At 43.3% G+C, this 13,836-nt stretch overlaps 1 protein-coding gene across 1 annotated transcript in view; it reads right to left on the bottom strand.

The window, feature by feature from the left end:
- Positions 1–7,174, bottom strand: part of LOC145352878 (mucosal pentraxin-like) — a 53,480-nt gene extending 46,306 nt beyond the window's left edge. The window contains exon 1 of the mRNA XM_080203182.1: positions 6,629–7,174. The gene's annotated coding sequence lies outside the window, so the exon portion shown is untranslated. The remainder of the gene's footprint in view (positions 1–6,628) is intronic.
- Positions 7,175–13,836: the final 6,662 nt, after the last annotated feature.

Below are 13,836 nucleotides of genomic sequence, written 5' to 3'. Positions count from 1 at the left end.
TATTCAATCCCCCTCGCTATGAAGGCCAGCATCCCATTCGCCTTCCTGACCACCTGCTGTACCTGCAGGCTGGGTTTTTGCGACTCATGCACAAGGACCCCAAGGTCCCTCTGCACCGTCGCCTGCTGCAGTTTTTCGCCACATAAGTAATAGTCCTTCCTACCACTATTCCTACCAAAGTGGACCACCTCGCACTTGCCAACATTAAATTCCATTTGCCAGTTCCAATATTCAACCAATGTTCAAATTATATAGGGGCATATATGTAATCCCATTAGGATTAGAAATAACTTGTTTTTATGTAGTGTCATTCAGGTCCTCAGATCAGAACATCACAATCAGTGGACTATAGCTGAAGCGGAAGCATTTATACTTTAGATAAAGCCAATGGCCAATCTATGTAAAACACTAACAGCTGGGAGATAAATGAACAGCTAAAATCTGTTTTAACGGTGTTGGTTCAAAGGAAGAATATGCCCAGAGCATTGAGAGAACTCCACTAATCTTCTGTCAAAGGATCTTTTACATCCTCTGAAAAATAATGTCAGAATGATGGAAAAAAAACCCTCAATTGTGTATGGAAAGATTGAGCTATTAAATAAGATCTGTTTTATTTAAATAGCCACACAGGCTAAAGATGGTTGAGAATGTAAATTCTGAGAATGGTAACTCCAGTCTGATTCTCCGATGTGGATGATATTAAGAGAGAGAGAAAGAGTGGAATGTTATAAACGGTCTCAGACAGACATTTGAAAGGAAGAAGCAATGCAAATATGAACAGCAATGTCCTGTGGAGATAATGGAAGCTGATTATCATCTTAACTGGAATTACATCCCGTAAGTTATGTCTAAGACTGGTTTGTGAATTTTTACCTTCCAGGAATATACAAGAGACTGGGATGAAAAAACAACAGTAAAACTTGATCAGTGTGGACTACTGCTGGGTACATTAGAGATTGTGACACAGAAACAAAATGATAGCAGAATCCTTCCCTGTTCTGGCATGAAAAAATACAAGTCTCACTCTCTCTTGATTGCTGAAGAGAGCTAAATCAGAAAAGCTACAGCTGAAACTGAAGCAGAGCAACTTCTCTACTAAATTGTAGGACTCTAGAATCTCAACACTGATATCAGTGCTACTAGAATCACATATTTCAAACAGCCATAACATTTCACCATCCACACCTCATGGACAAGTCATAGACTGATTTGTACACATTTTTTAACTCATTTTTGGACTCACTTCCCATTTTAATCTGTGTGAATGTACTTGCGTGTGCTTTCTTATATTCCTTACGTTTATTAACTAATAAACTCATGCTTTCTCTAGTTCAAAAAAGCCTAATTAAATTGGCTCCTTTAAAAACAAAAATATATTGGGACTGGGAAAAGATACCCACAAGAGAAGGGATCTTTTTTGAATTAATATTGTTGTGACCAAGCGAGGTGGTTGGATAAAGAAAGGGAGCCAGTTCATTACTCCTCATTTGGTGGGGCATAACCATTTGGGGTATCTCATCTAGAATTTAACAAATTGGGGCTTGTACCAAGATAGTTCCCATAGTGGGGGCAGACGATAACATATTACGACAGCTCAGTGCCTATCACTGTTTGCTGCGCAAATACATGAATTTGGGCCACAATCTGTGGGAGTTTGTGCATTCTCCCCGTGCTTGCGTGGGTTTTCTCCGGGTGCTCCGGTTTCCTCCCAGACCCCAGAGATGTGCTCTTAGGCTGATTGGTGGAACAAATTATCCCTAAATTAGTCTCCCCTCAATCTGGTTTCCAATGTGGAGTGCCATAAGCGTAGACAAAGGTCATGGGTGGAAGACGGAACTCACAATGTTAAAATGGCGGCGCAGGCTCATTGGGCCGAAGGGCCTGTTTCCCATGCTGTGTTGTTCTTTGTATTAGGGGACCCTGCATGGGGACCAGTCGTAACAACAGCAGTTCAGAGCTCTCTCAGTACTACAATGTCCAGTCAACACTAATACTGCAATTCAGCACAAAGGCTCATTTCATTTTTAGGGGTTCTGTATTTTGGATGACATTAAACCAAAGCCTATTTTGCTGTTCCTGTTGGCCATTAAACATCTTGTATGTGGTGGATTGAAAAATATCCCAGAATTCTAGGCCAACAATCTTCACTTATCCAACCTGAACCGAAAACATCTAAATTAATTATCCATTTTATTGGTTTTGTGTTATCATACAGTAAGCCAGCTGGTTCCTGTATTCATTTAACGACTGGTAACACAATAATTATTTGATTGCAAATTGTTTTGAACTATCTCTTACTGTGTATTTACACTACTGATATGCTACTGACATGGGATGACATGGTGTTTAGCACCATTGCCTCACAATGTCAGGGATCCGGGTTCAATTCCGGCCTTGGGTGACTGTCTATATGGAGTTTGCAAGTTCTCCCCATGTCTGCATGCTGTCCTCCAGGTGCTCCTTCCACACTCCAAAGATGTGCAGGTTAGGTGCATGAGAAATTGCTCCTTAGTGTCCCAAAATGTGTAGGTTAGGGTGATTAATGGGATAAACACATGGGGTTACAGGGATAGGGTGAGGATCCTGGATAAGATGCGCTGTTAGAGAACCGATGCAAACTCGATGGGTCGAATGGCCTAATTCTGCACCGTAGGAATCCTATGATGTGGTTACAGTCAGGTGCTAAGCTCTGAAATTCCTTGCCTAAATGTCCACCTTTCGTTCCTCCTTTTAAGGTGTTGCTTAAATTCCACACTTGGCTATCTATGCTAATGTTGTCTTCTGTCACACTCTGTTTTATAACGCTTCTGAGAAATATGTTAAAGGTACTGTATAAATTCAACTTGTTGTCTGATTTGTGTTGACATCTGTTGAGTAAATCAGGTGAGTCAACCAACTATCCTGCAGTAAAACAGAGCGATAAACCATCTTGAGAGGATTTGATATATTCCGTTCCGGGGTCAAATCGATCTTTGACACTGGATTTCACTGTAAATTAGATGGATAACGCTGCTATTGGTAACACACTGACAGGATAACTGCACCTTTCGAGAGGTGACAAGACACTGGACAAGTGTCGCTTCATTACAATGTGCCGAAGAATCCTCTAAAATTAATCAACAGTAGAAATCCCTTCAGCTGATAGTTGCTGGGGTGAGGAGAAGCATCACAGAAAGGCAGAATCAGTTTAGAAAAATTATTATGGAAAAGTAAGGCATACAGTATTTCAATAGAACAGACAGCAATGATCTGGGAACACATTTATAAAGGTCTCCACTAGAACTGTACCACTGAAAAACAGCAGTAAGTGCCCATCACACCACCATCATTCTGAATTATAATCAATGAATTTCTTCGCTGTCCCCATCCCCCTCAGCGCTAAGGCGACTCTGAGGTCTTAATGATTTTATGATCGAGTTACTTTTGAAAGGGAAATGTCTCCACATTGCTGGGCAGCGGGGTTGATCAATAATTAATATGAGTGACAGGGAAAGCAGCAGCCCAGTAGTGCCCTGAGAATAGGGGGATATCCGGAAAGCACAGCAGCTAGGTGAACACAATCTGAACTGTAGGGCCCGATTCTCCCGTCGCGACCTGCAACTCTTCTGGCAGGTCCGGTCCACAGAATCGCGTGTCAGTCGTTTCATGGGATTTGCACATGTGCCGGGAATGTGTGTGCATTTCCCAGAGCCAAAAAAACGCAATCGAGACTGCACTGGAAACTGGCGCAAAGAGAAATAAGTAATATGAATCTTATTTTAATGTATTTTAAATTTATTTTGCATGTGATTATCAGCCTGGCATAGAATTTGCCAGGCCGGATAGCATCTCCCAACCAGCCAAGAATATTTCATTCTGGCGGGGTTTAGAGTAACACCCCACGTTCGGGGAGCTGGTGGGAGACCCGCTGGAATGAAAGGGGGGTGGGGGGCACAATCTGGGACCCCCAGGAGATCAGGTGGTGGGGGGAATGCTCCTGGGCATGGGCACCCTGGTAATGCCAGCCTGCGTCCCCGGCACTGTCCAAGGGGCAAAGTGCCCATGCCCAGGGCATGGGGCAGAGTCAAGGGGTGGGGCCTATTGTGGGCAGGGGCGATTGGTGGGGGTGGGGAGGGTCCCACTGGCACTTTGCATTGCGATAGTTCTGGGTTGGTGGCCAATAAACAGGGAGACTGACAGATCAGGACCACTGCGCACGCGCACAGTTCCAGAACTGTCAAACTCTGGTGTGAATAGGCCCCAGCCCCAGGGTTTTTAATGATATTCACGACTTGGACCTCTGCAGCGCACAGAGTGTGGGAGATTCTGATCTAAAGTTGCACTAAAGTCGTGATCTAGAACAGTTTTCCCACCAATTCAGCATTTTTAGGAAAATTGCCCCAGTAGTGTGTTAAATGTACAGTTAGGAGATAATCACAGCAGCCCCCTTCTGCATGTGTGTGACTGTGTCCAGCGTGTGTGTGTGTGTGTGTGTGTGTGTGTGTATTGGGGGGGGGGCGGGGTGCTGTGTAAAGTGTGTCCTGTGTGTGTGTCTGGCTTGGTCCACTGTGCCCAGTGTGTGTGTATATACTTAGAATTTAGAAACCCTACAGTGCAGAAAGAGGCCATTTGGCCCATCAAGTCAGCACCGACCACAATCCCACTCAGGCTGTACCCTCATATCCCTACATATTTACCCACTAATCCCTCTTACGCATCTCAGGATACTAAGGGGCAATTTTAGCGTGGCCAATCAACCTAACCCACACATCTTTGGACTGTGAAAGGGAACACCACCAACTCTGCAAGTTCCCCCCCCAAGCCATTCACCATCCTGAAGGGATCCTAAAGGGAACCTTTCACAGTGGATCCACTTCAGATCAGCCATAATCTTGTTGAATGGCGGGGCAGGCTCGAAGGGCTAGATGGCCTACTCCTGCTCCTATTTCTTATGTTCTTAAACCAGAGCACCCAGAGGAAACCCCTGCAGACACGAGGCGAATGTGCAAACTCTGCACAGACTGTGAACCAAGCCGGGAATTGAACCCAGTTCTCTGAAGCTGTGAAGCAGCAATGCTACTGTGCTACCGTGCTGTCTGTGTGTGTGTGCGTGTGTGTGTATGTGTGTGTGTGTGTTCTAGCATGTGTTGACTGTTTAATTGAAGATGATACAAAGTTGGGTGGGAGGATGAGTTGTGAGAAAGGTGCAGAAATACTTTGGTGTGATTTGGACAGGCTGTGTATGTGGGCAACTGCGTGTCAGATGCAGTATAATGTGGATAAATGTGAGGTTATCCACTTCAGTAGCAATAATAGGGAGAGAGATTATTACTTGAATAGGTGTAAATTAAAAAGGTGGATATTCATTGAGACCTTGGGTCCTCATGCATCAGTTGCTGAAGGTAAGGGTGCAAGTACAGCAGGCAGCAAAGAAGACAAATGGTATGTTGGCCTTCATAGCAAGAGGATTTGAGTAGACGGATAGAGATGTTTAACTGCAATTTTATAGGACGTTGGTGTGGCCACACCTGAAATATTGTGTGCAGTTTTGGTGGTCTTTATCTGAGGGAGGATGCCCTTGCTATAGAGGGAGTACAGCAAAGGTTTACAAGGCTGATCCCTGGGATAGCAGGTCTGTCAAATGAAGAGATTTTAAGTTGGTTAGCATTATGTTCCCTGGAGTTTAGAAAAGGGAGATGGGATTTCATATCATATTCTAACAGGGTTAGACAAGATAGATTCCGAAAGAATGTTCTCAATGGTGGGGGAGTCCAGAACGAGGGATCATAGTTTGAGGGTAAGGGGTGAATCTTTTAGACCTGAGGTGAGGAGAAACTTCTTCACCTAGGATGTGGTATATCTGTGGAATTCACTATCACAGAATGTTGTTGAAAAATGTTGTCTGATTTCAAGAAGGAATTAGCTATTGCTCTTGGGACTAAAGGGATATGGGGGGATCTGAATGGCAGAGCAGGCTCGGAGGGCCAATTGGCCTACTCGTGTGTCTACTTTCTATGTGTGTGTGTGTGTGTGTGTGTGTCTGGCTGTGTCCAGTGTGTATGGCTTTGTCCAATGTGCCCAGTGTGTCCTGTATGTGTGTGTGTGTCTAGCAATGTCTAATGTGTCCTGTGCATGTGTGTCTAGCTGTGTCTTGTGTCTGACTGTGTCGTGTGTGTGTGTGAGTGAGAGACTGTTGTGTGTATATGTCTGGCTGTGCCCAGTGTGTTTGTAGGTGTGCATCTGGTTGTGTCCAGTGTGTCCAATGTATGTGTGCATCCAGCTGTGTCCAGTGTGAAATATGATTTGATGTATTATTGTCACATGTATTAGCGTACAGTGAAAAGTACTGTTTCTTGTTTGCAATACAGACAAATCACACTGTACAGACGGAAGGGAGCGTGCAGAATGTAGTCATAGTTACTGTGTATATGTGTATCAATACAGCATAAACATTTCCTTTCTAAGAGAGTGTCTCCGAAGCGATTTTAAGCAAATGTACGGTTCTGATATATTTGCAAATAGTCAGATCAAGAGGAAACCCAAAGATGAAAGAGCCTTTACATCTTGATCAATCTCCAATCCTACATCCCACCTCCCTCTCCAGCCGCTCGCCTCCACCCCCCGCCGCCCCAACACACACCGTTCTTACTTGCCAGGAGTTGTTGTTCTGGGATCCAAGCAGTTTAAAAATCATTCTTTCATTTGCAGCAATCCTCGGGAGTCGGCAATCATCCCCTTGCGTTTGTCTTGAAAGTGTCAATGGAAGAGTGGTTTGTTAACGCTGAGGTTATATCCTTGTGGATGCAGAGTGCTGAGACCGATGTAAAGCCTTTATATTCCCCCTCGATCTGAATTGATCACTTTTTTTGTGTGTTGGAGGTGGAATTCTAGCTCAGGGGGTGACAGTCTGTGAACACATACACGAGAGGAGTTTAATCCAATCCGCAGTAGGAATATCTCTCTCTCTCTCTCTCTGTATCAAGCAGCAGTTTGAAGTTTCTCTACCTCTGTCTCTGTCAATAAATCAGTAGCCTGGGCATCTCTCTCTAGATCAGGCAGTCAATGACCATCAATGGACCAGGATCTTCAGTGAAGCCTCCGCTTGCGAGACTGACTGCGACCGAAACTGACTCGGGGCCGATTCCAGTTTGATTAAATCCTCATTCCAACGTCGCTTGCCACTTTCGTTCACAGCTTCGTGTAACTTCCTGGTTGCCAGATGTGCAACAAGTGTGAGCCCCACCCGTAACCAGGGGGTGGAATGGTTCCCCAAATAGCAGCCACGCGTGTAGGGAAACACAGGCTAAAAATACACCGGGAAGGAGGACCCGTTTCACAGAGGCAGAGATCCCACTGAGCCCCTGGCATGTTTCTTTGTCATCGGAACGATATATCACAGGGACAGCTGATAAACTTGCAGCGGGAACCCACTTCACTGCAGGAATCTGCGTGCTTCTTGATGGGATGGTTGAACCCACCACCTTATCAATAAGCAACCTTGCATATTAGATATAGGAACTAGAAAATGTTACATATGTTTAAGATAAACGTATGAAATTTAGTAACAACTATCCTAAAATTCCAACACACTTCGTTGACTGTATAAAAGGCTTTATTCTAAGGTAGTGAAAGATATATTAGTACAAATCTTTCTCATATGTATAGACAATAGATATGCCAGGCAGATATATAGAAATATGAAATACAAAAATAGATGGTGAAAATCTGGGGAAAAAAAAGAAAATCCTGGAAATATCCCACAAGCCAGGCACCATCTGAGGAGAGAGAAATAGGGTTAATATATCACTTTGATGACCTTCAACCAGATAAGATTTAAACCATAAATTATACTATATCTCTGTAGATATACACAGATATATAATGAGAATATGCGACTGTATGTGCACACATTCTCATATTCTTATATTTGAGTTTATTCACAAATAGAATGGCGCCAGAGCGAGGCGAGTTGCTGCAAGCTGTGCTCAGCATACCTTCTGAATCTATCTTCTACTGTCGTTCTATGCTTCTGTAACTTCATTCTCATCCTTTTAAACTCTCTAACAACGTCGACCCCATGCACCCAACATACTCTCTTCTACCTTCTGTTGGGGAAAAGATACAGAAGTCTGAGGTCACGTACCAACCGACTCAAGAGCTGCTTCTTCCCTGCTGCCTTCAGACTTTTGAATGGACCTACCTCGCACTAAATTGATCTTTCTCTACACCCTATCAGTGTAACACTACGTTCTGCATTCTCTCCTTTCCTTCTTTGTGAACAGTATGCTTTCTACAGTGCGCAAGAAACAATACTTCTCATTGTATACTAATGCATGTGACAATAATAAATCAAATCAAAAAGCAATTTTAGGGTTGGCATTCCTGATGCCGTAATCCTGTTGTCCCATAGAGTATGCACAGGAACTTGGCTCACACTATGTGATTTTTAAATATACATTTACCACAATGTGTCCATTGTTTGTCAGAACATGTTGTGGTGTCTCATGGATGTGATAAGACACCATACAAACAAAACTTATTTTAGCTCCCCTGAAGTTGAGATCCCTGAGTACCATAATTCTTTTCATTATCTGTAGATATGTTTTTTTCCTGCATTAAGACTATTCAGCCTTCTTAGGTGTCTTTGAATGATTTACGTGGAGGCAGCATTTTAAACAGAATATGTGCTTAGATTTGTGGAAAAATCTTTACCTCTGGACTGACGTCTATTTTACTCCTCCACATCAATGACTACCCTTCCCTCATCCCCTTCATCCAAGTCAAAACACTCTTTTGTAGATTATTTTCATTCATCAACTTCTTTTAGATCATATTGTTCTCCAATTTCTTCAATACATTCACAACTGATGTAGATCTGAAGATAAATGTTTTTGATGGGGCTACATAGTTCTTCATTCAGTAGCTTTTTTTTAGCTTTACTTTTTCCATTGGCCTCCAATAAAATATCCAGGTCTCCTTCTTTGATAAAACTGCCTCAGGAAACTCAGTTTCTCTGTAATGCTAAATATGTTTTGACCAGATCTCAATTCTCGATACAACAGATAATCTGTCCAATACAGAGTAGAACAATCCAAGACAGCTCCCAGCCCTGGCAATGATTTTTTACCACTTATCTCAATCTACTGTCAGCTGAAAGATAATTTGTCTTAAGCTTCCACCTTTTATCATTCCTCTGTCAGGACATTGAATGGTCCAGATTTTTGCCAGCCTTCGCTGTCATTGCATCTCTGAAATGGAGCACAATTGTCAGGATTTTGATTTTGATTTGATTTGATTTATTATTGTAACATATATTAACATACAGTGAAAAGTATTGTTTCTTGCACACTAAACAGACCAAACATACTGTTTGTAGAGAAGGAAACAAGAGAGTGCAGAATATAGTGTTGCAGTCATAGCTTGGGTGTAGAGAAAGATCAACTTAATGCAAAGTAAGTCCATTCAAAAGTCTGACAGCAGCAGGGGAGAAGCTGTTCTTGAGTCGGTTGGTACGTGACCTCCGACTTTTGTATCTTTTTCTCGAAGGAAGAAGGTGGAAGAGAGAATGGCCGGGGTGTGTGGGGTCCTTAATTACGCTGACTGCTTTGCTGAGGCAGCGGGAAGCGTAGACAGAATCAATGGATGGGAGATTGTTTTGCGTTATGGATTGGGCTACATTCATGACCTTTTGTAGTTCCTTGCAGCCTTAGACAAAACAGGAGCCATACCAAGCTGTGATACAACTAAAAACAATGCTTTCTATGGTGCATCTGTAAAAGTTGGTGAGAGTCGTAGTTGACATGCCAAATTGCCTTAGTCTTCTGAGAAAGTAGAGGTGTTGGTGGGCCTTCTTAACTATAGTGTCAGCATGGGGGGACCAGGACAGATTTTTGGTGATCCAGACACCTAAAAACTTGAAACTCTCAACCCTTTCTACTTTGTCCCCATGTTCTCCTTTATACTTCCTGAAGTCAATGACAATCTCCTTCATTTTATTGACATTGAGGGAGAGTTTATTGTTGCCACACCAGTTTACCAGATTCTCTATCGCATTCCTGTACTCTGTCTCATCATTGTTTGAGATCCGGCCCACTATGGTGGTGTCATCAGCAAACTTGAAAATCGAAGTGGAGGGGAATTTGGCCACACGGTCTTGGGTGTTTAAGGAGTATTGTCGGGGGCTAAGAACACAGCCTTGTAGGGAACCGGTGTTGAGGATGATTGTGGAGGAGGCGTTGATGCCTATCCTATCTGATTGTGGTCTGTGAGTTAGGGAGTTCAGGATCTAATCACAGAGGGAGGTGCTGAGGCCCAGGCCATGGAGTTTGGAGATGAGTTTTGTGGGAATAATAGTGTTGAAGGCTGAGCTATAATCAATAAATAGGAGTCTATCATAGGTGTCTGTGTTATTTAAGTGTTCCAGGGTTGAGTGCAGGGCCAGGGTGTCTGCGGTGGATATCAAGCATGCACAGTTTAATGTGGAAATCCTGATGCTGTGATTCATCTTTCAGGGCTCCACCGCAGGCTGTGCTGTACCATGTCCCCCCCTCAATCCCAATTAGCTATCTTCCAAACCCACAATTCCACTCTGGCTTGAAACTGACAAGGCAGTATAAAGTATATTTGTTTATAAAACCTGACATCCCTAACTCCTCCATGTGAGATTTGAAGACTAACCATCCACCCAGAGTCAGCACAGATGCTCTTGACATTGTCCACGTGTGTGAACATCTTGCACCCTTTTCCCAGTAAAACAACCTGGGTTCCCCCTATAGTATTTATTAACCAAGCCACTCAGCATAGAAACATAGAAAATAAAACAGGAGTAGGCTATTCGGCTCTTTGGGCCTGCTCCGCAAATCATTTTGATCATGGATGTTCATCAAATTCAACATTCTGATCCCCCTTTCACCCATATCCCTTGTTCCCCCTAGCCCCAAGAGCGATATCTAATTTCTTCTTGAAATCACACAACATTTTGGCCTCAACTATATCCTGTGGTAGTGAATTCCATACATTCACCACCCTCTGTCACAGAGGGATATCCAGCATGGAAACAAGCCCTTCGGCCCAAATTGGCCGTACCGAGCAGGTTTCCTAAACTGAACTAGTCCCATTTGCCCTCTGGGTGAAGGAATTTCTCCTCACCTCAATTCTAGAAGGTTTATCCCTTATCCTCAAACTATGACCCCTAGTTCTGGACTCCCCCACCACCGGGAACATTCTTTCTGAACTTACCCTGCGTAATCCTGTTGGAATTTTATAAGGATCTCTGTTGCCAGGCATGTTGAGTCGCAAAAACCCAGCCTGCAGGTGCAGCAGGTGGTCAGGAAGGCGAATGGGATGCTGGCCTTCATAGCGAGGGGGATTGAATATAAAAGTAGGGAGGTCTTGCTGCAGCTGTATAGGGCATTGGTGAGGCCGCAGCTGGAGTACTGTGTGCAGTTTTGGTCGCCGCACTTGCGCAAGGCTATTTTGGCCTTGGAGGGAGTGCAGAGGAGGTTTACTAGGCTGATACCGGAGTTGAACTATGAGGAGAGGCTGAATAAACTAGGCTTGTACTCATTAGAGTTTAGAAGAATGAGGGGAGATCTCATTGAGACATATAAGATGATGAATGGGATGGATAGGATAGAGGTGGAGAGACTCTTCCCGCTCAGAAAGGACAGTAGGACTAGGGGGCACAGCCTCAAGATAAAGGGGGGGTGGTTTAGAACGGAGTTGAGGAGGAACTTCTTCACTCAAAGGGTGGTGAATCTCTGGAATTCTCTGCCCGTTGAAGTGGTGGAGGCTACCTCGCTAAATATTTTTAAGACGCGGGTTGATGGGTTTTTGATAAGCGAGGGGATTAAGGGTTATGGAGAGAGGGCGGGAATGTGGAACTGAGCCACGACAGATCAGCCATGATCTTATTGAATGGCGGGGCAGGCTCGAAGGGCTAGATGGCCTACTCCTGCTCCTATTTCTTGTGTTCTTATGTTCTGGCAGAATTCAGAGCAGGTCACATGATTCCCTTCTTTCTTCCTATTGACTTTAAATTTAAGAGACAGTCCTAAAATAATAATTTTTAAATGTTGTATTTGAAGCAGACCTAAACAGTTTTGAAAGTGACATTTTACTGCTTTTACTCCCTGTTTGGAGGCTGAAGTCTATGAAAATCCTTTAAAATAATAAGCTACTTGGTCAATGTGATGCCATTACTCATCCTCCATGCTGAGAATGCCCAGTAAAGAATGCTACAATCCATTGAAGTTTCACTGCATAGTGATGGAGGTGAAATTCACATCATAGAGATCGCAGGATCTCTCAGTGAGGCTTGCTGTGAAGTCAGCAATGAACTTCACTGCATAATACCACAAACCCTGGGCCAATGTCCTATATTGGATCAGTACCAATGTGGTTAGAGAATTTCCTCTTTTGTTCCCTCTAAGCTTTCTTACAATCAGCTCAAGAGTCATGACACTTGCAGATTAACTCACAGAAAGTCAAAACTACGGAAGGATTGCTCTTAATCATCATTCCCTTTTCTGTAATTTACACACTTTTAAGACTTAAGCTTGACCAGCCTCCCATCCAATGACTCTGTCTACACTTCTCACTGCCTCGACAAAGCAGCCAGCATAATTAAGGATCCTACACACTCTGGACATTCTCTCTTCCACCTTCTCCCTTCGAGAAAAATATACAAATGTCTGAGGTCACATACCAACCAACTCAAGAACAGTTTCTTCCCTGTTGCTGTCAGACTTTTGAACGGACTTATCTTGCATTAAGTTGATCTTTCTGTACATCCGAGCTATGACATTACATTCTGCATTGTCTCATTTCCTTCTCTATGAACGGTACGTTTTGTCTGTATAGCGTGCAAGAAACAATACTTTTCCCTGTACATTAATACATGTGATAATAATAAATCAAACCAAATCAAAAAAGACATATTCTGCATCTCAATTTACTTTACCTCTTTTACTTTACCTTCAGTCACCCTAGTCTTTATTGAAGCAGACTTGGTTTGTGTTTGGTACTCATGGTTCAGAAAACTCAGAATTCACATATGAGAGTTCCTCGAACCCACATTGAGAGAGGAAAATGACAATTAAATTTGTTCTAATCTATCAACTCTATCCCTCCGGACTAAAGGATTCCAAAGATGCACAGAAACACTTTACTCATCAAGAATCAACAAGACTATTTAGTCATATACAAGCCTCATGTCCTGTATCTTTCCTCATCAAAACTCCACAAAAAGGTAGCAAGGTGGCAAGATGGTTAACATTGCTGCCTCACAGTGCCAGGGACCTGGATTCAATTCCAGCCTTGGGTGACTGTGTAGATGTGCATGTTCTCCCCATGTCTGCATGGGTTTCCTCTGGGTACTCCGGCTTCCTCCCACACACCAAAGGTCTGCAGATTAGGTGGATTGGTCATACTAAATTGCTCCTTAGCGTCCCAAGATGTATAGGCTGGGATTGGAGGAGTAAATTCATGGGGATAGAGCGGGGTTGGCTTTGGTAGGATGCTCTGTCGGAGTGTCTGTGCAGACTTGACGGGCTGAATGGACTCCTTTTGCACTATAGAGTTTCTATGATTCAGAGTTCTTTCACCACATGTCATTTGATGGTAATCAAGAGCAGCAACACTTGCTGATTTTTTTCTCCCCCTCAGCTTAGATATAGCAAATACAATTTTAACCATCCGATTTCTGTCACAGGTCCACACAGATCAGGGTCCTAACTTACGACTTTCTTGATATCATTCAATCGCATATCGCACAATGCACCTATCCATTGAGGAACTCATTACTCGTGCCTCATTACCAATTTAGCTTTGGGATTTTTGTCTGGATGCATTGATTGA

The sequence above is a fragment of the Carcharhinus amblyrhynchos genome, chromosome 15 (assembly GCF_965287045.1).
Source record: "Carcharhinus amblyrhynchos chromosome 15, sCarAmb.v2.hapA, whole genome shotgun sequence".
NCBI lineage: Eukaryota > Metazoa > Chordata > Chondrichthyes > Carcharhiniformes > Carcharhinidae > Carcharhinus > Carcharhinus amblyrhynchos.
This window is presented reverse-complemented; position numbering and strand designations above follow the sequence as displayed.